Source organism: Odocoileus virginianus, chromosome 6 (assembly GCF_023699985.2).
Source record: "Odocoileus virginianus isolate 20LAN1187 ecotype Illinois chromosome 6, Ovbor_1.2, whole genome shotgun sequence".
In the NCBI taxonomy this organism is placed as follows: Eukaryota; Metazoa; Chordata; class Mammalia; order Artiodactyla; family Cervidae; genus Odocoileus; species Odocoileus virginianus.
In genome coordinates this window covers 88,419,983-88,444,083 of record NC_069679.1, presented here as the reverse complement: position 1 = coordinate 88,444,083, position 24,101 = coordinate 88,419,983, and the positions used below count along the sequence as shown (strand labels likewise).

General features: G+C 48.8%; 1 protein-coding gene and 1 non-coding gene across 6 annotated transcripts in view; both read left to right on the top strand.

Moving 5' to 3' along the window:
* Positions 1-24,101, top strand: part of TTC7B (tetratricopeptide repeat domain 7B) — a 267,917-nt gene that overhangs the window by 105,965 nt on the left and 137,851 nt on the right. Inside the window, exon 1 of one of the 5 annotated variants that reach the window (XM_070469792.1) lies at positions 7,003-7,108. The exons of the other annotated variants lie outside the window; for them this stretch is intronic. The gene's annotated coding sequence lies outside the window, so the exon portion shown is untranslated. Of the gene's footprint in view, positions 1-7,002; positions 7,109-24,101 lie in introns of those variants that run through there. 5 annotated transcript variants of the gene reach the window in all.
* On the top strand, positions 1,807-1,933 carry LOC139035801 (small nucleolar RNA SNORA11). Its single transcript, XR_011488511.1, has one exon. It is a non-coding gene; the product is annotated as a small nucleolar RNA SNORA11 (small nucleolar RNA).

Here is a 24,101-nt window from a genome sequence, read left to right as displayed (position 1 = left end):
ATTTTTGGGATTGCATCGAAGTACTGCATTTTGGACAAAAGAGTCTGAAATGGGTTCAGTTCAGTTCAGTCGCCCAGTCGTGTCCGACTCTTTGTGACCCCATGAACCGCAGCACACCAGGCCTCCCTGTCCATCACCAGCTCCCGGAATTTACCCAAACTCGTGTCCACTGAGTCAGTGGTGCCATCCAATCATCTCATCCTCTGTTGTCCCCTTCTCCTCCTGTCTTCAATCTTTCCCAGCATAAGGGTCTTTTCCACTGAGTCAGCTCTTTGCATCAGGTGACCAAAGTATTGGAGTTTCAGCTTCAGCGTCAGTCCTTCCAATGAACACCCAGGACTGATCTCCTTTAGGATGGACTGGTTGGATCTCCTTGCAGTCCAAGGGACTCTTTCGAGTCTTCTCCAACACCACAGTTCAAAAGCATCAATTCTTCAGTGCTCAGCTTTCTTCACAGTCCAACTCTCACATCCATACATGACCACTGGAAAAACCATAGCCTTGACTAGACACACCTTTGTTGGCAAAGTAATGTCTCTGCTTTTTAATATGCTGTCTAGGTTGGTCATAACTTTACTTCCAAGGAGTAAGCATCTTTTAATTTCATGGCTGCAGTTACCATCTGCAGTGATTTTGGAGCCCAGAAAAATAAAGTCAGCCACTGTTTCCCCATCTATTTGCCATGATGGGACCAGATGCCATGACATTGTACAGAAGACAGGAATCAAGACCATCCCCAAGAAAAAGAAATGCAAAAAAGCAAAATGGCTGTCTGAGCAGGCCTTACAAATAGCTGTGAAAAGAAGAGAAGTGAAAAGCAAAGGAGAAAAGGAAAGATATACCCATCTGAATGCAGAGTTCCAGAGAATAGCAAGGAGAGATAACAAAGCCTTCCTCAGTGATCAGTGCAAAGAAATAGAGGAAAACAACAGAATGGGAAAGGCTAGAGATCTCTTTAAGAAAATTAGAGATACCATGGGAACATTTCTTGCAAAGATGGGCTCTATAAAGGACAGAAATGGTAAGGACCTAACAGAAGCAGAAGATATTAAGAAGAGGTGGCAAGAATACACAGAAGAACTATACAAAAAAGATCTTCATGACCCATATAATCATGATGGTGTGATCACTCACCTAGAGCCAGACATCCTGGAATGTGAATCAAGTGGGCCTTAGGAAGCATCACCAAGAACAAAGCTAGTGGAGGTGATGGAATTCCAGTTGAGCTATTTCAAATCCTAAAAGATGATGCTGTGAAAGTGCTGCACTCAGAATGCCAGCAGATTTGGAAAACTCAGCAGTGGCCACGGGACTGGGAAAGGTCAGCTTTCATTCCAATCCCAAAGAAAGGCAGTGTCAAAGAATGCTCAACCTGAAATGTGTTAGACCACGTTAAAAATTCCCTTGTGGCTCAGCTGGTAAAGAATCTGCCTGCAATGTGGGAGACCTGGGTTTGATCCCTGGGTTGGGAAGATCCCCTGGAGAAGGGAAAGGCTACCCACTCCAGTATTCTGGCCTGGAGAATTTCAAGGACTGTATAGTTCATGGGGTCGCAAAGAGTCAGACACAACTGAGTGACTAACGCTTTCACGTTAAAAAAAAAAAAAATCAGGGCCCTTTAGAGCTGGGAACTCTGAGACCCACAGAAATCATGCTGTATGACCATTCAGTCAATATTTATCTAGAACCTCACTAGCTTGTTTACTAGCACCAAACACTGTTCTAAGTGAACAAGTCAGACCCAGCCACTGCCTTGATGGGGTTTACGTTTTGGCTGGGGAAGCAGTCAGTAGACAAGGCAGCGTTGAGTTGTGCTCAGAGCGGTCGGCCTGCAGAAATGACTCATCTGTCTGCGACACACGCCGCAGGAATCTGGGTTCATCGTGACAGGGAGCCCGAGACCCGTGGCCGCCCCATGAATCCCTCCACATGTCCTCAGTGCCTCGAGTGCCGCAGGGCGGGGCCGGGCCGCAGGGCTGCGTGTTGGAAGCAGGGCTGCAGTGTTTGGTGGGTAACTTGTCACCTAGAACTGTTCAGTCCCTGTGGGTGGGCCCCGAGTGGTTCTTACAGATGTAAAGGCTTTGAACCTCTCTTTTCAAAGGAAAAACAAAGATCCCAATTATATGCCATTCTTAAAGAGACCAAACTGCAGAGAGAATAAAAAGATCCGTGGTTGCCAGGAGTTTGGGGGAGAGGGTGCGATGGATGCACAGAATACGCCAGTGTTTTAGGGCCGCCAGAGGACTTTATGTGCCACTGTAGTGAAGGACTGTTGTTGAGCCCCTAAGTCGTGCCTGACTTTTCAGCCATATGGACTGTGGCCCGGCAGGGGTTTCCCAGGCAGGAATACTGGAGTGGGTAGCCATTTCCTCTTCCTCCAGGGGGTCTTCCCGACCCAGGGATCAATCCTGCATCTCCTGCAGTGCAGGCGGAGTCTACACTGCGGAGCCACCAGCGAGCCCGCCAGTGATGGGTCGGCGTCGTTAGACTTTGTCCAAACCCGTGGAATGTGCAGCACTCTGCCCTTCCTGACCGAGAACCTTAAGGTGAACCGTGGACTTTGGTGATGAACATACGTCGTGTAGGTCATCCTTGGTGTAAAAAAAAAGGCCAGTCTGGTGAGCGATGTTGCTAGCGGCTGTGTATATGGGGTGAGGGGGTACATGGGAAATTTCTGTACTTGCCTGTCCATGTGGGTGTAAACCTAAAAGTGTTTAAAAAAAAAAAAAGAGGGGGATTAGACAAGGCAGGGTGACTGATCCAGGGTCACAGAGCTAGCTGGTGGCATGCTGGGACCTGGCCTCCTCCCAGCCCCCAGCTCCATTTCCTCACCACGAGCACCAACTGCCCAGCTAGTGTTCCCTTCTTGAAAATGGAGAGCTGAGCAGCAAGGAACACATTACACTCAGAAAATAAGGACTTTAACATCAGTCTAGGTGTCATTATTTATGTAATAAGCCTCAGCCAAGCTGTCTCTGTTTCGTTTCAGTGTAGACTGGGTCTGGCTCATCCCTTAGTGCCATCAAAACTTTAATACGAAAGCAAAGGAATCTTTGTGGGTTTTACTTCTGAAACTCCAGGGCCTCTGTCCATGAATGACTATGGGGAGTGAATTATGGGGACGGGCAGTTGCTTGCTTTCCGGCACTGCATAAGTGCTAGCGGGCACTGTGTGTTAGAGGCCTGTGTCATCGAAGCGCTATCAGCGTCCAGCAAGGGGGGTGCATCGTGTTGGCCTGTCCTTGGCTTCAGGAGGAGAATAGGGTGGGCTGTCTTAGGCTCCCGAAGTCCCAGGTCGGGGAGGATGGGAGGGGAGGGGACGGGGGGCTGGTGAACTAACTGGCAGTTGATGGCAGCTCTCAAAGGCCCCTCCCCACGTGGTTCTCCCAGCTGCAGGCTGCCCCCTCAGCCACCATTCAGCGTTAGAACTCCCTGCAGATGAGTGGGTGCAGGCAGTTACCCCAGTTCTTCACCTTGAACGTGCCTAAGATAGTGATTTTCTGTTTACTGGGGGGAGGGGGAGATTCTTTGTTTGTTTATTCATTCACTTATTATTCATCCATCAAACATTTATGTGCCAGCAGCTAGGGTACAGACAGTAAAAGATCCCGGTGGATTTTCTAGTCCAACAGGAAAATAAATAAGCACTAGTGGGCTTAAGCCTTAGCAAGAAGGCAATACTATCTTTTTAAATTTAGCCTTTCACTTTGCAAGTTCCCCCAAAAGAGATGGTTATATAACAATGGTGTCTCAAAATCAAAATTAACTTTTTAAAAAAATATATTTCCCAATAACTCCTGATACGACCGGAGATTGACTCTGGAATTTTCTGATATAGATGGCAGTGTTAGCTGGCTGAATCTCGGGTCATACCCTGGACGGGGTATCATCAGTGAACAGACACAGCAGGAACGTACAGTGTGGAGTGAGGAACGCTGCCCACTGCTGTTTACTTTCAGATGGTTTGTTATAACATTCACTTGCTGCCAGGGTTTATTCAGCTCCCACTCCTGCCAGACGTTCTCCGGGTGCTGGGGGTGACATGGTGAGCAGCCAGACATGCGTCTTGCTCTCAGAAAGAAACCGGGTCCTTATATTCCTGGGAGTGTGGCTCTACCCCACGATGGTGCTCGGGAGGCCAGGTAGCCCCTCCTGTGAGAATCCGCCTGTAAATGAAGCTGACCTGGGGAGGTTCCCCAGCTCGTGTCTGAGCAGAGCCTGAAGATGAATCGGTGCTCGGGAGCTAACTCGCAAAGGCGGGGTGGGGCGGAAAGTGTTGTTTAGACCCGAAAGGGTCCTGAACTGGCATCAGCGGCATGTGGTTCAGCCAGCCCACTCTTAGGCTCTGCTTTATGTTCCTCAGCGTTGGGCTTCCGCGGTGGCTCAGATGGTGAAGAATCCACCTGCAGTGCAGGAGACCCAGGTTCAATCCCCGGGTCCGGAAGTCCCCTGGAGAAGGGAATGGCTTCCTACTGCAGTGTTCTTCCCTGGAGAGCCCCATGGACAGAGGAGCCTGGCAGGCTACAGCCCATGGGGTCGCAGAGAGTCGGATGCGACTGAGTGACTGAGCAAACAGCATTTAACCAGCATCAAGTATGCTGTGAACAGAGCTTATAAGGATCTTCTTAGGTTGTTGAGCATGCCGACCCTCAAGACTCACTTGCCACAGTCGGCATCTGTCTGTTGAGACGGATCCGGAATAGAATCGAAGGTTGCAGGAGGGCAGTGTCGGGGGCTTCTCTCCTGTGTGAACCGTTGGCTGGACCGTCCGGCCGGCCACCCGCCAGCTTCGCCCCTCTCGTCATGGAGTGACAGCTCCCGAGCCAGAGAAGGAGCCTCGCGTGGAGTACGGGTGGGCTCTGTCCTGACTTAGTGTCTCCCTGGGGAGATACTCAGTCCTAAGTCATCACATTCAAGGAAGCCCAAAGCTCTGTTGTCCACATCAGATATTTATAGCTCCTTCTGGTCCAGATGCAAGTTATCCATCAGGGCTCATTTTTAACATAAACAGTGTTGCCTCCTAGCATGATTGACACTCTATGGGTAACTTTAATTAGGTTCCAGAGAAGCAGAACTAAAAAGTTAAGCTCAGGTCAGATTCTCAAGCAGGAGAGGAGAGGAATTTGTTAACCCTTTCCTGCATTATATATCTTTTCCTGACCTGTTTATTGCCTGTCTCCCATCACTGGCATACAAGTTCCGGGAATTTTTGCCTGTTTGGTTTGGGGGGGGATCTGGATCTGTCTGTGGTTGTGTGTGGATGAGTGAGAGAGTGAGTGAACTTCTGTTTGGGGATGGCTGTGGCTCACAGACGCCTGACAGTTGTGTGTCCTCTTTAGAATGAATGAACGCAGCACGCATGTACTGAGCGCTGAGTGCTGAGTGGGGTGCTAGTCCTGGGGAGTCGGGTGGACGCGGCCGCCTGGACGGCGCTCGCGGGGCTCCTGCTCCTGCCGCAGCTGCTTGGTGGGACGGCGGAGCTGTGCTCTGGCCTTCCGGATCTTCCTGAGAGATGACGTCTTTACGTTGAAAGACGGTGGAGGGGGCCAGATATCAAATCGTTTCCTTGTCCTCAGTCAGAAATAATGTGTTTTCTGGGATGATCACAGGGGCTTCTGCCGTCTGCCTTATCTCTGCCATAAGGCTGTTTCCAATGGTGGCAGCTGCATTATAAGATGCTCCCCAAGCAGCAGGCTCCCCTGGTGACTCAGCAGTAAAGAATCCTCCTGCCAATGCAGGAGACACCAGTTTGATCCCGGGTGGGGAAGATCCCCTGCAGAAGGGCGTGGCTTCCCACTCCAGTATCCTTGCCTGGGAAGTCCCCTGGTCAGAGGAGCCTGGCGGGCTATACAGTCTGCGGGGTTTCCAAGAGTCGGACACGACTGAGTGCCTGAACAACGACCCCCAGGCAGGTCTGACGGGCTCTTTCATCTCTGGGTGGCAGCATGGTGCTGGTCAGCCTCCTTCCTTCAGCCCAGACTCGTCTGGATTCAGGGTTCCCACCTCTTCCACGGCTTAGTGTTGAGAACCTTGCTCCCAGAGCCTCCCAGGCCCACATGTTTTTTTTTTTTTTTTTTTGAATCTGTAGGTCTTTGAGTTGACATCTATGGAGTGAAGTTAGGCACAGAAGCCTACGAGCCTGTCTCAGTGGGGGCTTTGCAGGCAGAGCTCGAGGGCAGACCGCTGAAATGACACGTGTGTGCAGGGAAAGAGGAATTCACGTCCCTTCTGGTCAAGGAGGAAGCCAGCTCTCACCCTCTGCGCCTGTCAGACTGCAGGGAGCTTTCTTGGTAATTCGGTGATGTCCATGGCGCGGAGTGAGTCCAGATGTGCCTGCTGGGGAAGTGACTGGATGGCGAGGCCGTGGGCAAGCCGGCAGCTTCCCTGCTCTGGGTCCCAGCTGGGCCGTGCTCATCCTCCTGCTTCCCCGCTGCCCTGGCATGGGTGCCAAATGCGGGAATGTGTTCTGTGATGGCAGGGCGTGGGGTCGAGGCCCCAGCTCTTTTCAAGAGATATTTCCTACCTGTTTCTAAGTCATCATTTTTCTCTCTATTCTTTCTTTTTTTTTTTCTTTTTTGCAGAGATATTTTTAGTAGCTCTTACAGAGAGTCACAGAGAGATTGAGCTAATGCCCAGAAAATGACTGAGATATCTTTGGAGAATTTATGACTTTTCTTAGGAAATGCTAGAATCTTCTCTTGAAAAGGAGAGGGGTCATGCATTTTCTTACAAAGACCTGCCTTTATGTTTGTGGAGCAATGTCTGCCACTGACTGCACATCAGTAAGGATAGCTGTGTTCTCACAGCAAAGTCCAACATGAAACTGTAAGGCTCGTAACAGTTAACGAATTGTTTCTTTCAGCTGAGGTTGGCTTTTGCACCCTCCTCTCTGTTTGGGGCGCGTTCTTCTCTTCTCTCACAGATGGCCCTGGCGGTAGCCCTCCAGGCCTGGTGCAGACGCGCCGCGCCTTTGCTTCTGCCGGCTCTTCCCCGCACCTTCTCTCTGCTGGCAGGCGCCTGGTTGACGGGCGTGGGAGCTGCTTCTCCCTTGAATCTCCCCGGCAAGTTAGCATCAGAAGCGGCAATCTCTGCGTGTTGGGAACAAGCAGGTAAAATACCGGGAAGAATCTGACACTGTGTTTCTTCTGAAGAAATGCCCAGAAAAACTCATTAGCCAGACTTAGTAAAACTTCTGAATTACAGATTTTTTTTTTAAAAAAAGATGCAATTATATTGCTTTCAAGTACATTTTGAGCTAGTTTTTTTTTTTTTTTGAGAAGCTATTGCCTGCTCAGTTCCATGTACATTTATTGAGAGCCTGCTGGATGCCAGCCTCTAGGATAAGCTCTGGGATTTGAGATGAATGAAAAGTGCTCTGTGAGCTCATGGGGAAGACAGAGATGTCAACAGGAGTTAGAGGACCTGGTGACAGCACTGCAGTGGCGAGATGGGCTGGTGGGTCCGCGAGCAGCCTGGAGTGTTCACCGCGCTGCTCAGAGCTGACCTCCGCACTCTGTCTTTGGGGAACAGCACGATTTCCCTGTCTTCGGGAGGCCTGCGGCGGAGGCGGGCAGGGACGGTGGTCGTGGCTGAATGCTAGAGCTCCCAGGCAGGGCGACACGCTTGTGCTCTTGGCAGGCAGCACTGTCTAGGGGTTAGTGAGCACTGACCCTGGATCCAACAACCTGGGAGTGAATCCTCTCTCCTGAGAATGCCGTGCCCTTGACCTCGCTGTGGTTCATTCCCCTCACCTGTAAACTGAGGGTGGCAACAGTGCCTGCTTCACGTGTCATGCCGCAGATCAAGCGCCTTAGTAAGCAGAGTGTTTGGACAGTGTCTGGCACACAGTAAGCATGATAAACTAGGGTTTGTCAGCTCCCTGGCGGCTCAGACGGTAAAGAATCCGCCTGCGGTGCGGGAGACGAGGGTTCGATCCCTGGTTCAGGAAGATCCCCTGGAGAAGGGAAAGGCTACCCGCTCCAGTGTTCTTTCCTGGAGAATCCCACTGACAGGGGAGCCTGGGGAGCTACAGTCCATCGGTTCACAGAGTCAGGTAAGGCTCAGTGACTGAACAACCTTTTCCACTTTAGAAGAGGCGATCCTAATGAGCAGCTGAGAAATCTGGGAAGATAACAGCAGTGGGAGCAGAGTTCGGGGGTCTTCCCATATCTTGACATTAAAAAAACTGTAACCGGATAGCAAGACCCAAACCCCATGCACAACATTTAGAACAAAACTAGATGACAAAATGTGCTCATGAACCTCAAAGTATATACACGCTAACAGGGACAGATTTCCAGCAGCTCGAGACAAGCGTGTTATTTGCGTTTGTGTGGGAGAAAGCAGAAGGCAGCAATGGGGTATTCAGGGGCCTGTGAACAGGAGACCCAGAAATAGCCAGCAAGACTACTGGAGAGCTTGTCTGGCCAATTTGGGATTCGCAGCTGAAAATGAAAGAGTTTTGCCAAGTGAGAGCTGAGGGGCTGGAGTGGTCCGGTCCCCCCGGAGACTTGGAACCACCCCTCTCGGGCTCTTTGCTGGGACTGGGCCCCATGACGAGGACGATGCCGAGAGCAGAATGAAAACCGGCCAAGTGACACCAGATGAAAGGACGATACGTTCATGTTTAACTTTTAAGGAACTGTCAAGCTATTTTCCTAAGCGACTGTACCATTTTAATGTGCCATTCCTAGCAGCGATATCAGAGTTCCAGCTTCTTTCCATTCTCTTCAACCCTTAGTGTTGTCAACTTTTAAATTAAAGCCAGTCCACTGGGTTTGGAGAAGGAAATGGTAACTCACTCCAATATTCTTGCCCAGAGAATCCCATGGACAGAAGAACCTGGTAGGCTGTAGTCCACTGGGTTGCAAAGAGCTGGGCACAAATGAATGACTAACACACACAGGCAGGGGGTTTGTAGTGGTCTCATCGTGATTTTAATTTCCATTTCCCCAGCAGTTAATGGCGTTTGGCAGTTTTGCATGTGGCTGTTAGCTGTTCCTGTATCTTCTTTGGTGAAACATGTATTCAGATCTTTTGCCCTGTTTTCAGTTGGATTGTTGTCTTCTTGTCATGTCGTAACAGTTCCTCATGTATTTCTGGATACAAAAACTTAGTCAGATACATATTTGCAAATATTTTCTGCTAGTCTCTGGCTGGTGTTCATTTTTCTCAATTATGTCAGTTGAAGAGGAAAAGTTAATTTTGATGAAGTCCAACTTAACTAGTTTTTCTTTTCTGGATCATCCTTTGGTGTCATATCTAAGACATTTTGGCCCAATCCAAGACTATAGAGATTTTCTCCTTGTGTTTAATTCCAGAAGTTTTATAGTTTTAGGTTTTACATGTAGGTCTCTAATCTATTTTGGGTTAATGTTTGAGTATGTTGTGAAGTAAGAATCTAAGTTAATTTCTTTCTTTTTTTTTTTTGCATCTGGATATCCAGTTGTCTTAGCACCATTTGTTGAAAAATCAGCTCTTTTCCCATTAAATTGTCTTGACACTTTAGTAAAAATTACTTAATTGAGCATAAATATAAAGGTTTATTTCTGGAATCTGTGTTTTGTGTCATTATATATCTATTCTTAAGTCAATAGCACACCATCTTGAATATGCAGCTTTATTGCAAATTTTGAAATTAGTATAAGTCCTCTAACTATGTTCTTTTTCAAAATTATTTTCTCTATCTCAGTCTTTGATATTTCCAATATGAATTTTAGAATCATCTTGTCAATTTCTACCAAAAAAAAAAAAATTGCCTCCCAGGGTTTTGGTAAGGGTGGCAGTGAATCTCTAGGTCAATTTAAGGAGAATTATCACCTTAACAATGGGCTTCCCTGGTGGCTCAGCGTTAAAGAATCCACCAGCAATGCAGGAGTTTCAGGTTTGATCCCTGCGTCGGGAAGATCCCCTGGAAGAGGAAATGGCAACCCACTCCAGTGTTCTTGCCTAGGAAATCTCATGGACAGAGGAGCCTGGTGGGCTACAGTCCGTGGGGCCGCAAAGGAGTGGGACATGGCTTAGCAGCTAAACAAACACACCACGTTGACAATAGTGAATCTTCCAATCCACTGTCTCTTCTTTGAGTTAGATTCTCTTTAATTTCTCTCAAAAATGTTTTGTAGTTTTTATTGCATAGGTTTTTAATCTCTTGTTAAATTTGTTCCTATTTTATTCATTTTATGCTATTGTGAATGAAATTGTTTTCTTAATTTCATTTTCAGATTATTCTTTGCTCTTATATATATACTATTGATTTTTATAAGTAAATGCTCTATCTTGCAACCTTGCTAAACTTATTAACTAGTTCTTATAATTTTTAATAGATTAATTACTTAGGATTTTTCCATATGGGATTGTGTTATCTGTGAATAAAAACAGCCTTACTTCCTCCTTTTCAAGCCATATATCTTTTATTTCTACAATCACCTACTGTACTGTCCAGAGTCTTCAATACACCGTTGGATGGAAGAGGTGTGATCAGACCTCTTTATCATACTCCCGCCTGACCTCAGGGAGAATGTGGTCAGCTTTTCACCGTAAAGCAAGGTGTTAGCTGCAGGTTCTTTCATAGATGCCTCTTCGTCTCCAGTAACATTTCTTCACCACAAGTCTGTCTTATCTGATGTTAATATAGCCACTCCAGCCATCTTGTGGTTACTGTTCACATAGTGTATCTTTTTCATCCTTTGTTTTCAATTTTGTGTCTTTGAATCAAAACACATCTCTTGCATATCTCTTGTAGACAGCAGATAGTTGGAGTTTACTTTTTTATCCAGTATTAGAAAATTTGCCTTTTGATTGGAATATTTAGCTTACTCACATGTAATGATTAAATTTACACCTGCCATTTTGCTCTTTTGTTTCTCTATGTTTCATATAATTTTGAATTCTTTATTCCTCCTTATTACCCTTTTTTGTATTAAACAGATACCTTTCAGTATTACATTTTAATTCTTTGTTGATTTTTTAACCTGTATTTTTTGAAAGATTTTATGGTGATTTCTCCATGAATTATAAAACATATCTTAAATTATCAATTATTTCAGTAAAATATAAAGTTTGGCTCTACTATAGCGTCATCCTTTATTCTAATATAGCTTATTTCTTTTGCTACTAATGTGTGTATATATTATAAACACAACAGTGCAATATAATAATTCATTCCTCATACAATCCTATTTTTAACAGAAATTTAAAGAAGACAAAACTTGAAAATATATTTGCACAGTATTTTATGTTCACTCAAATACTCGCATTTCTAGTGCTCCGGCCAGTGTACTCCTGAGGTTTCACGTTGCCCTCCCTTGCCCTTTCCCGGTAGTCTGAAGGGCTTCCTGTAAAATTTTGTATTGTGTATGTCTGCTAGCTGTGAATTCTCCCACTTTTTGTTTATCTGGGAATGTCTTTATTTTGCCATCATTTTTGAATGACAATTTTACACTACATAGAATTCTTGGTGATAGTTTTTTTTTCTTTCATCATTTTGGGTATAATGCAACATATACTCAAATCTCAGTCTCTCAGTCATGACTGGCTCTTTGCAGCCCCATGGACTATAGCCCACCAGGCTCCTTTGCCCATGGAATTTTCCAGGCAAGAATACTGGAGTGGGTTGCCATTTCCAGCTCCAGGAGATCTTCTCAACTCAGGGGTTGAAGCCGGGTATCTTGCATTTCCTGCATTGCCAGGCAGATAGCTTCCACTATGTTTGATGAGAAGTCACTATTAATCTTAATTGTTGTTGCCCTCTATGTGATTAATTATTTTTCAGTTGTTACTTACAAGATTTTTGTCTTTGTTTTTCAGTAGCTTTATCATTGTCTCTCTTTTTCTTCAGCCTTCTTTTCCCTCTGTTCTTTGGATTGGATGATTTTTATTAATTTATCTTAAGTTCAATGATTTCTCTGCTATCTCAAAGCTGCTGTTGAGTCCATTTGGGGAACTTTTCGTTTTAGTTATACTTTTTAACTCTAAAATCCCCCTTGGTTAATTTTCATAGTTTTCCTTTCTCTATTGAGATTCCCTATTCGCTGACTCATTATTTCCTTTTAATCTTTAAACATAGTTTCTATTCTTTGTTCATATTTTTAACAGATACTTTGAAGTCTTTGTTGGCTAAATCCAACAGGGAGGCTAATTCAGAGTGAGTTTATATTGACTTCAGTTCAGTTCAGTTCAGTCCCTCAGTCGTGTCCAACTCTTTGTGACCCCATGGACTGCAGCATGCCAGGCCTCCCTGTCCATCACCAACTCCCGGGGTTTACTCAAACCCATGTCCATTGAGTCGGTGATGCCATCCAACCATCTCATCCTCTGTCGTCCCCTTCTCCTCTTGCCTTCAATCCCTCCCAGCATCAGGGTCTTTTCCAACCAGTCAGTTCTTCGCATCAGGTGGCCAAACTATTGGAGTTTCAGCTTCAGCATCAGTCCTTCCAATGAATATTCAGGACTGACTTTCTTCAGGATTGGCTGGTTTGATCTCCTTGCAGTCCAGGGACTCTCAGAAGTCTTCTCCAACACCACAGTTCAAAAGCATCAATTCTTCATCACTCAGCTTTCTTTACAGTCCAACTCTCACACCCATACATGACTACTGGAAAAACCATAGCCTTGACTAGATGGACCTTTGTTGGCAAAGTAATGTCTCTGCTTTTTAATATGCTATCTAGGTTGGTCATAGCTTTTCTTCCAAGGAGCAAGCATCTTTTAATTTCATGGCTGCAATCACCATCTGCAGTGATTTTGGAGCCCCCCAAAATAAAGTCTGTCACTGTTTCCATTGTTTCCCCGTCTATTTGCCATGAAATGATGGGACCAGATGCCATGATCTTAGTTTTCTGAATGTTGAATTTTAAGCCAACTTTTTCACTCTCCTCTTTCACTTTCATCAAGAGGCTTTTTAGTTCTTTGCTTTCTGCCATAAGGGTGGTGTCATCTATGCATCTGAGGTGATTGATATTTCTCCCAGCAATCTTGATTCCAGCTTGTGCTTCATCCAGCCTGTCATTTTGCATGATGTGCATATAAGTTAAATAAGCAGGGTGAAAATATACAGCCTTGACATCCTCCTTTCCCAATTTGGAACCAGTCCATCGTTCCATGTCTGGTTCTAACTGTTGTTTCTTGACCTGCATACAGATTTCTCAGGAGGCTGGTAAGGTGGTCTGGTATTACCACCTCTGGAAGAATTTTCCACAGTTTGTTGTGATCCACATAGTCAAAGGCTTTAGCGTAGTCAATGAAGCAGAAGTAGATGTTTTTCTGGAATTCTCTTGCTTTTTTAATGACCCAGTGGATGTTGGTAATTTGATCTCTGGTTCCTCTGCCTTTTCTAAATCCAGTTTGAACATCTGGATGTCCTCGTTTCACGTACTGTTGAAGCCTGGCTTGGAGAATTTTGAGCATTACTTTGCTAGCATGTGAGATGAGTGCAATTGTGCAGTAGTTTGAACATTCTTTGGCATTGCCTTTCTTTGAGATTGGAATGAAAACGGACCTTTTCCAATCCTGTGGCCACTGGTGAGTTTTCCAAATCTGCTGGCATATTGAGTGCAGCACTTTCACAGCATTATCTTTCAGGATTTGAAATAGCTCAGCTGGAATTCCATCACCTCCACTACCTTTGTTCATAGTGATACTTCCTAAGGCACATTTGACTTCGCATTCCAGGATGTCTGGCTCTAGGTGAGTGATCACACCATCATGATTATCTGGGTCATGAAGATCTTTTTTGTATAGTTCTTCTGTGTATTCTTGCCACCTCTTTTAATATCTTCTGCTTCTTTTAGGTCCATACAATTTCTGTCCTTTATTGTACCCATCTTTGCATGAAATGTTCCCTTGGTATCTCTTGGTATTTTCTTGAAGAGATCTCTAGTCTTTTCCAGTCTATTGTTTTCCTGCATTTCTTTGCAGTGATTGCTGAGGAAGGCTTTCTTTTCTCTCCTTGCTATTTTTTGGAACTCTGCATTCATTATTTGACTCTTCTTTTCTTCTAGGCATATGTCCTCCTTCCCTATTTCTTTGTCTCATAATGGATATAGTATAACCATAAAGTAGTAAGTGAAAGGAGAATACTAATAACATATACAGAAAATATGTTTTTTTAGCTTTTCTGTAATCATAATGATGGCGGTATGATTAGTATTGATACCGTGAGACATTTTGGACAACATAAAATAGGGCAGATTAATATTTATGGAATATTCTATTTCTTTTTTCCCCTGTGTCCTTCGGAATCAGGAGTCTTGGTATGAGAGAAAGACAGCGTACATTTAAGATAGAAGAAATCAAGGAAAAACTCTAGTCCTGAATTTTCTGTAGAGCAAAGTGACTCGCTGAACACGAACAGACATGCTTTGAAAGTGCGCTTTCCCACTGTGGGTATCACAGGCCATGGAGCATAGTTCCCCGTAGGCCCCTGTGGTGTGTCCATACGACACGTAGCAGTTGTCCCTGCGAATCCCATGCCTCCCGTCCTACCACCCTCCTCTCCCCTGCAGCTGCACATCTGTCCTGTCTGTGAGTCTGTTTTGTAGATGGGTTCATGTGTACCATATTTTAGATTCCACGTATAAATGATATCATGCACTATTTGTCTTTCTCTTTCTGACTTACTTCACCTAGTACACTAACTTTAGTTGCATCCATGTTGCCGCAGTTGGCATTACTGCATTATTGCTTATGGCTGAGCAGTATTCCGTTTTACATATGTACCACTTTTTTCTGGGAGATAATTGCTTTACAGTACTGTGTTGGATTCTGCCGTACATCAGCATGAATCAGCCACAGGTGCACATGTGACCGGTCCCTCCTAAACCTCGCTCCCGTCTCTCTCCCGTCCCACCCCTCGAGGCTGGCACAGAGCACTGGGTTGAGCTCCCTGTGTTACCCAGCAAATCCCCACTGGCTCCCTGTTTTACACGTGGTGATGCGTATGTTTTTACACTGTTTTCTCAATTCACCCCAGCAGTCCCATCAGATGTGTTTAAATTTGTGAGTTCTAATTCAGTATCCAACAAAGTAGACAAAAGGAAAGAATCGGACATTTTTCCTACCTTCACTATGTGAAATGGAAAACCAAATGTTAAATGAAAGGAAACACCTCCCTATAAAATTACTCCAGCTAGTAAATGAAAATGTGATGACAGAAGTACAATGCCACCATTTTGTAACTCCAGTGAATAAACATCTCTAACCATCAAGTGTCAAGGGCTGCTAGCATCAGACAAAGAGCCACAGCCATACCCCACATGCCTCCTGACAGAGAACACACCACCAGCAAATTCTCGCAAAGGGAGGAAACCTGAATGGGTTAAGGCTTGAAATCCAACCCCGAGATGCAAGAAATACAGGAAGGGAGGACTGTGGTACCTGCATGACCGTGCGGTTCTCCAGCCAATGGGAAACTCCGCGAGTCAGGCCACTCAGATCTGTCAACTGGTAAATTGTAACGGAAGGAAAGAACCTGTAGATTAAGAGAGATTTTAAAGACTCATCAAGAAAAAAGAGTAGGCAAGACTAAACTCGAGTGAAGGATATGTGCTTGAGTGATTAAGCTGTAAGGACATGGAGTGAAGCGATGAGTGTGAGTCAAGGGCACATTTACTTTGGATGGAAAGTGAACGTCGTCAGTCGCGTCCAGCTCTTTGTGACCCCATGGACTACACAGTCCATAGAATTCTCCAGGCCAGAATACTGGAGTGGGTAGCCTTTCCCTTCTCCAGGGGACCTTCCCAACCCAGGAACTGAACCCAGGTCTCCTGCATTACAGGTGGATTCTTTACCCGGTGAGCCACAAGGGAAGCCCAGTACCTCCCTTGGATGGAGGGAAGGGCTTGTTAATTGGGATGGATTGAATGACAAGAGTCCTTTTTAAAAAAAATAAAAAATAAAACTTGGGTGACAGTTACAAGGGTTTCTATCTTGTAATAATTCCGTAAGTGATGTATTTGTTTTATCTGGCTTTCTGTATCTATATTTTATATGTGTGCATGCGTGCTAGTCATGTCCAACTCTTTGTGAACCCAGGCTCCTCTGTCCATGCCAGGCATGAATACTGGAGTGGGATGCCCACTCCCCTGGTGTTTCCTATCCCAGGGGATCTTCCCCACCCAGTGATCGCACTCGCATCTCTTTTATCTCTTGCATTGGCAGGCGGATTCTTTAGCACTGCATCCCCTGGGAAGCCCATATTTTATAGAACAGGAGTTAAATAGTTGGGGTGGGGGGTCAGTAAAAGATGGGAGAGAAGGAAGCCAACCGCGGTGGGGGAGCGGCCCCTGCGCCGGGGATCTGGTCCTGGCTCCACCGCTGGCCCGGCGCTGTCGGGCAGGCCTCGCCCACTGCCTCTCTGGGACTCAGATTCTGCCTCTGTCAGTTGGGGATGGGAGGTCCTGGCTGCTCGCTAAGTTGGTGGGAGAACCATCCGGAGCAGTGGGCTGAGGGGGGAGTGGGACCGGCTCGCGTCACCTCGGAAGAAGGCGGCCGCGGCGGATGTTCTCGGGGCAGCGGCGCTGCGCTGCGATGCCCGCAGAAGCGCTGAGATGCCCGCAGAAGCGCTGCGATGCCCGCAGAAGCGTTCCGAGCCCGCAGAAGCGCTCCGCGGGGCAGGCGGGCCGCGAGCCTTACTCCGGACCCGCGCTCTGTTCAGAGGTAGCGCAGAGTCTCAGGGCGGCTTTCCTGGTGAGCGAGTGGACTCGTTTGTAACGATCTTGCTGAGATCCACGAGTATATGTCTGCTCTTCTGAATGGCTTGGAGGGGCTTGAGCATAGCTTAGTCGATGAGCGAATTCAGTCTCTCCCCACAGGCGCCGAGCGCCCCGCCGGCTGCTTTACGCAGCGCTTTCCTTGGACGCTGCAGGGTCCGCGTGCCGGCTGGGCCGCTCCCCAGGAAGGGCCACATCCGTGAGGCCTGTGACGAGAGCAGAGCTGCGGAAGGGACGCTGGTGGCAGACTGGGTTCTGTATGACCGTCCATGAGAACCTTAGTCTCTGAGTCCACCCCGGCCCGCCTCGGGGTTCTGAAGGCTGGCCCAGGCGGCAGAGACGCGCTCCGAGTCGGCCGCACGCACGGCGCCCTCCCAGCCGGGGGTCCGGCCGCCGGCCTCCTCCCGTTTCCCTCCTGCCCCGCGTGTCGCCTCTGGGACCCGGGAGTTAGGCGCGGTTTCCAGGCTGCGTGCAGGCTCCTGCCTGACAGGGCCTGTCAACTCTTCTGGGCACCGGAGTCAGGCTGGGCCCGGGTGCAAATACCAGCTCTCGTGTATGTGGGCCGCGTGATAACCGCGGGCACCTTACTTAACATCTCTGAGCCTTTGTTTCCTCCTGGGTAAAACTACAGAACATGCCAAATACTTGTCCGCTGAGAAAAAATGTTTGACCACAGTCCGTCATGGGCTGGGTCCCAGGTGGCTCAGTGGTGAAGAACCTGCCTGCCAGTGCAGGAGCCGAAGAGACGTGGGTTCGATCCCTGGGTGGGGAAGATCCCCTGAAGGAGGAATTGCAACCTACTCCAGTCTTCCTGCCTGGAGGACCCCATGGACAGAAGAGCCTGGCAGGCTGCAGCCCATCACTGAGCGACTTCACTTCATGTGCCGCCCCCGGCCCAGCTCCCCCTCCCCTCCCAGGGGTTCTGCCCAGGTGTGAACGGGCCCCTCCCCTCCAGGGGTTCTGCCCAGGTGTGAACGGGTCCCTCCCCTCCCAGGGGGTCTGCCCAGGTGTGAACGGGTCCCTCCCCTCCCAGGGGGTCTGCCCAGGTGTGAACGGGTCCCTCCCCTCCCAGGGGGTCTGCCCAGGTGTGAACGGGTCCCTCCCCTCCCAGGGGGTCTGCCCGATGTGAATGCGCGCCCACCCCACGGGGCCGAGCCCCTCCCCCAGACCCGCGGCCCCTCCCCGCTCAGCTTGCCACCTGCTGCCGCCTGCTTGGCCCCTGGAGGCATTTGGACCCGTGACTCCTGAAGACTTAAAGTCCTTCTCCTCACTTGTTGTATCTTCTGCGGTGTTGTCCCGAGAGGCTGTTTTGGAAATGTGTTTCTCCTGTGTCCAGTGCTAGAACAGGAGTGGGCGCTGCCCTCTGCCCCCTCATGGCCCAAGTGCGGTCCACCCGGAGGACCCTAGCCTCAGTGGCCTGTCTGCCCCCTGCCCCCAGCCTGGGGACTGCATGGTCGGGACAGTCCCACCGGGTGACTGCGGCTTAGACTCCCCGGATGTCTGACGTCGCTGTTAGCAGACCAGCCCTACCTCCTAGGCGGTCTTCCCTCTACTCTATTATTAACGTTTGTTAACGGATGTTAGATGCCCCGGGTGCATCTCAGAGTTTTGTGATGAAACACGTCCCTTCTTGGAGCCCGGCCTGCGTTCTCCTCCTCTTGGGCTCCGTGTGTGTGTCTTCCCACCCGGCCTGGGCTGGAACAGACAGTGCCTCCACGGAAGCGAGTGAGGTTGGTGCCCAGCTGTTCTCTTGTCAGCTTGGTATCAGCTTCTCCTAGCACGTTAGTGGCTCAACTGCCTAAACCACGAGTCTGCCACTGAACTGCCTCTAGTGGCTCAGCCACCCAGGCTCACAGCTTTGAGTTTCACCTGGCCCCCTGATTCCGTCGTTGTTCTTGTTCTTTTAGTGCCGAGTCGCGTCCGACTCCTTTGCAACCCCATGGACTGTAGCCCGCCAGGTTCCTCTGCCCAAGGGGTTTCCTAGGCAAGAATACTGGAGTGGCTTGCTGTTTCCTTCTCCAGGAAATCTTCATGACTCAGGGGTTGAACTTGCCTCTCCTACACTGGCAGGCAAATTCTTTACCACTGAGAGAAGTCTCTCGGTGGACACTGCTGCTCCCCCATGGACACCAGCACCCCTAGCCACCATTCTTTGCTGCTAGAGTGACCACAAGGCCCCAGGAGAGAGCGTTTTCCCACATGACATCAGTTGTGGGCTCATCATTGTGGGCATGGTTCAGTTCAGTTCAGTCGCTCAGTTGCATCCGACTCTTTGAGACCCCATGAACCACAGCATGCCAGGCCTCCCTGTCCATCACTGTCTCCCAGAACTTGCTCAAACTCATGGCCATTGTGTCTGTGATGCCATCCAACCATCTCATCCTCTGTCGTCCCCTTCTCCTCCTGCCCCCAATCCCTCCCAGCATCAGGGTCTTTTCCAGTGGTCAGTTCTTTGCATCAGGTGGCCAAAGAATTGGAGTTTCAGCTTCAGCATCAGTCCTTCCAACTAATATTCAGGACCGATTTCCTTTAGGATGGACTGGTTGGATCTCCTTGCAGTCCAAGGGACTCTCAAGAGCCTTCTCCAACACCACAGTTCAAAAGCATCAGTTCTTTGGTGCTCAACTTTCTTTATAGTCCAACTCTCACACCCATACATGACTACTGGAAAAATCATAGCTTTGAATAGATGGACCTTTGTTGGCAAAATAATGTCTCTGCTTTTTAATATGCTATCTAGGTTGGTCACAGCTTTTCTTAGGCTTTCAGTAAATAGCACAGTGAATGAATCCATCAAATTGGGAATATCTTTTTTCTTCTTCAATATTAAATGACTTCAAAGAAGTAAAACAGACTTGTGTGTCTATATATCAACTTGAAGGTAGACTCCAGAATTCCAAAACTGTTTTGAGCAATGGCACAGCTTTGAGGATAACAGTAATAATAATTGTGAACACTTAAAAAGCTCTCACTCCACGTATTAGCGCACTGATTTCCTACAGCCAGTCTATGAGGTGAGTGCATTTGTTCTCCCCATTTTACAGATGCGGAAACTAAGGCACAGCACTTGCCCACAGTCAGTAACTAGTTACGTGGCTGAGCTCGTGTCTGAGCCCAGATGGTCTAGCTCCGATTATGTATTCTATGCTGTTTGAGAGTGTAGATGAGACCTGATTTTCAGGTGAATACTTTGAAGAGTGAGCCTCATATGTTAGGTGAGCTTTGGTTTGTTAAAAGTGCCATGAGATTGAGTCCAGCTCTGCATTAGGTACCAAGAGGCCTCTTAGGTCAAACTGAGCCTCATTAAGTTCCAAGTTCAGAGACTTCCGTGGTGGCCCAGTGGTTAAGAATCTGCTCACCAATGCAGAGACATGGGTTCGATCCCTGGTTTGAGAAGATCCCACCTGCCGCAGAGCTACTAAGCCTGTGAGCCACAATACTGAGCCTGTGCTCTGGGGCCCGTGTTCTGCGAGAAGAGACGCCACTGCAATTAGAAGGCTGCACGCCACAACTAGAGAGCAGCCAGCACTCGCCGCCACTACAGAAGCCTGAGCAGCAGTAGTGAAGAACGGGGCAGCCAAAAATAAGTAAATAAAAATTAAAAACAAAAAGGTCCGGGCTCAGAGGGAAGCACGCTCGTTGGCTGGCCCAGCGCCACATCCCCGCATCCCCCTCTGGTGCCCAGTGGACGCTCGCTGTTGTTTTCTGAATGAGGATGGACATCCTTTGACTCATTTCCAAAGGTTAAAAGGAAGGAGGATGGGAGAGGGCAGGGGTTTCTATATCCCGCGTTTCCCCAGAGCCTGGGAGTCAGGGTGAGGGGGGAGCCAGTAGGAGGGTAAGCTGTCCTTCCGTTCAAGCCCCTGTGGCAGTTTGTCTGGCTGTCTAGACAGCATATTAAAAAGCAGAGACATCACTTTGCCGACAAAAGTCCGTCTAGTCAAGGCTATGGTTTTTCCAGTGGTCATGTATGGATGTGAGAGTTGGACCATCAAAAAGCTGAGTGCCGAAGATTTGATGCTTTTGAACTGTGGTGTTGGAGAAGACTCTTGAGAGTCCCTTGGACTGCAAGGAGATCCCACCAGTCCATCCTAAAGGAGATCAGTCCTGGGTGTTCATTGGAAGGACTGATGCTGAAGCTGAAACTCCAATACTTTGGCCACCTTATGTGAAGAGTTGACTCATTGGAAAAGACCCTGATGCTGGGAGGGATTGGGGGCAGGAGGAGAAGGGGATGACAGAGGATGAGATGGCTGAATGGCACCACTGACTCAATGGACATGAGTTTGAGTAAACTCCATGAGTTGGTGATGGACAGGGAGGCCTGGTGTGCTGCGGTCCATGGGGTTGCAGTCAGAGAAGCCTGGCGTCTGGAGGACGGCACGCACAGAGGCAGGGCATCCAGTTATCACCCGCCGCGGGCGCGTGTGAGGGGGGGCGGGCTCAGCAGGGCCCCCAGGCCTCGCGCGCGTGTCCTGCCAGACGGGTACCTGCTCCCTGCAGCGTGGCCACCAGGCTGGCTGAGCGGGACACCTGTTTGGCTCTGCGTTTGTCACGAGGAAGCCCTCGTTGCTAAGCCTCGTACAACCCTCGTTAGGTTTGCAGAGAGACTTTGGAGGCTTCACCCTGCCACTGACGCCCGGCGCCCGGCTCTCACGCCCTCCGCCGTATCCAGGCGACAGCCGGCTCGCCCCAGGATCAGAGAGAGTCCTCTGCTAAGGAGGCCAAGGTTGTGGGTTTGGTCCCTGGCCCCCGACTGCAGTGAGCCATCTGTCCTCACGGACGCATGTTACTGGATCGGAGGCGGAGAGCGCGCAGAGGGAGAAGCTGGAGCCCGTTCTGGGAGAAACAGCTCCCTGACAGCAGGCCAGGCGCAGCCTTCTGGAGTGTGAAGGGTGTCTTTTTCTTCTCCCACTTTCCAGATCGGGAGATCTGGTTTCGATTCCAGACTTTTTCCATGTAGACAATACTAACGTCATATAAATGAAGGGGAAGCATTTCCAAACCTAAGAACAAAGAGAAATTGACCTGGAAATGCACTGTTTTGTTTTAGTCCCTCAGTCGTGTCTGACTCTTTGTTACCCCGTGGACTGTAGCCCACCAGGCTCCTCTGTCCATGGGAGCATCCAAGCCAGAATGCTGGAGTGGGTTGCCATTTCCTCCTCCAGGGGATCTTTCCTACCCAGGGATCGAGCCCAGGTCTCCCGCATTGCAGGCAGACTCTTTACCATCTGAGATGCCAGGGAAGCCCAGATGCATTTCTGTTTTTCTAGAGTTCTAAGTGATGACAGTGTCCAGACATGGTGAGGTGCGTCTCCTAGTGTGTAGTCACGAATGTGAAATCACTGTCGTCTGTTTCTTTCTCCGGGGGATGCACAGCTTACTAAGGGCCTCTGGGTAACTGGTCAGCTCTGTGAGGCCGTTGGGACAAGGAAAGGGTGGGTACACAGTGGGTCTGTGCCCTTACGGTGGCCGCAGACACAGATACAAGTGAAAATCAGTGTGTTGGGTGTTGTCTGTGCTCAAAACACGTGCGCCCTGCGGGCAGCAGCGGGAGGCGGTGCCGTCTTCCCCGGAAGCACAGGAAAGGGACTCCAAGGCGGCCTCTGACCGGGTCTTGAAGGATGACTTAGGAGTCTTCGGTCAGAGAGCGGGGGTGCGTGGAAAGGCACCTGGGCAACAAAGTTTCTCTGAAAAACTTTTTGTTTTAAAGCCTCAAACTCCTCTTTATGCACGCAGCCCTCTCGAGGCTGCCGGCGGGGCTCGCCGGGCGCGTTGCCCGCTATGTCACTGCTCCTCCGACATCCATGCTGCAGACCCAGCAAGAGGCGGATTCCGTTTACAGTAACGCTTGCTGAGCTGCCTGCTGATCTGTGTGCAGTGAGAAAGGAGGGGGCAAGAAACGGAGAAAACGCGTGCCCTCGGGGCCTTGGTTCACTCAGCTCCTGGCAGTTCTGAATTTCACTCATTCAGTACGTAGTTATTGAGCACTTTCTGGATGCTGGCTCTGTTGGAGGGACAAAGACCTGGGTCCTCAAGGCGCTTACGTTCTCGTCGGGTATGTGAAGACAGCCGTGGTTCCTGGGGCTTTCCCTCGCTCACCACGTACCCTCGTGGATGAGCCTGGAACCTGCCGTGTAACGAGGTTTGGCTCTTCACAACCCCGTGGGCTGCAGCACGCCAGGCCTCCCTGTCCCTCACCATCTCCCAGAGTTTGCCCAAGTATGTTCTGTTCTTAGTCCCTCAATCGTGTCCGACTCTGCGACCCCAGGGACTGTAGTCCATGGGATTCTCTAGACAAGAATACTGGAGTGGGTTGCCATGCCCTCCTCCAGGGTATCTTCCTGACCCAGGGATCAAACCTAAGTCTCCTGCATTGCCGGTGGATTCTTTACTGTCTGAGCCTCTGGGGAAGCCCTGCCCAAGTTTGGGGCTCAGTAATTATGAAATAACTTATCACTTAGGTTCAGAAATGCCAGTTGGTAAAAAGGAACATGGAAAAAGCCAAACGATTTCTTAGCTTTAAGAGATCTACTATGTTGACTTGTTCTAAAATTGATCTATAAAGTTTTCAACCACAGACAAGGAGAAAAAATATTGAACCTACGCTAACAAGTAACTTTTCCCTTATGACCTAGGAATTTGACATCTTGTATGGAAAGTATTTTATTCACAGCAGGACTATGAGTTTGCATGACAATGACAGTTGATATTGAATTTAAGTGCACTGGTGACCTGGGCCAAACTCTGAGGCTAGAAGATAATTTGGAAGGACAAATTGGAAGAGGAGGGATTGTATTTTCCCACCTGGCTCCCAAGAAGTGTATGTGAAAATGTAAATGAATGTAATGTAAAATAATATATTGAGCTTGCTGTTGAGGTCGCTGTCCATCACGAGGTGAAATGATTCTCTAGTCCCCGAGCTGCTCTGAGACTTGGTTTTCCATTTGGAGTTTGCTTCTGGAGCTCTGGCTTCCTTCCTGCATGTTTCCCCCTTGGTCTGATAGCATAGAGACAGGTGACAGTATTAAAGAGCTGAGTGTGCGGTTCAGAGTCACAGCAGAACAGGACATGAACAGACGCTGCTGTAAATTTGTACGTGAGAACGTAGATTTCAGAGACCAGCCGTCAGAAATGCTGATTTCAGGGCCCAGGAGATGAAGAAGGGGCCGGTGCTGGCCAATCAATGTCTAACCACCCCCCCCCCCTCCCCCGGCGTCCTCAGGGGGTCCTGCTCCTGCCCCAACCTCAGGGCACTGAGACCTGGGGCCGCGGGTGGGCCTTCCCCCGCCTGGGCTTGCCCCGGGCACGGCTGAGGATGGGGAGCTCTGCCTGCAGCTGGGGCCCCTCGGCAAGGCAGGACTGGGGCCCCCGGCGACGGGGCGGCTTCCGC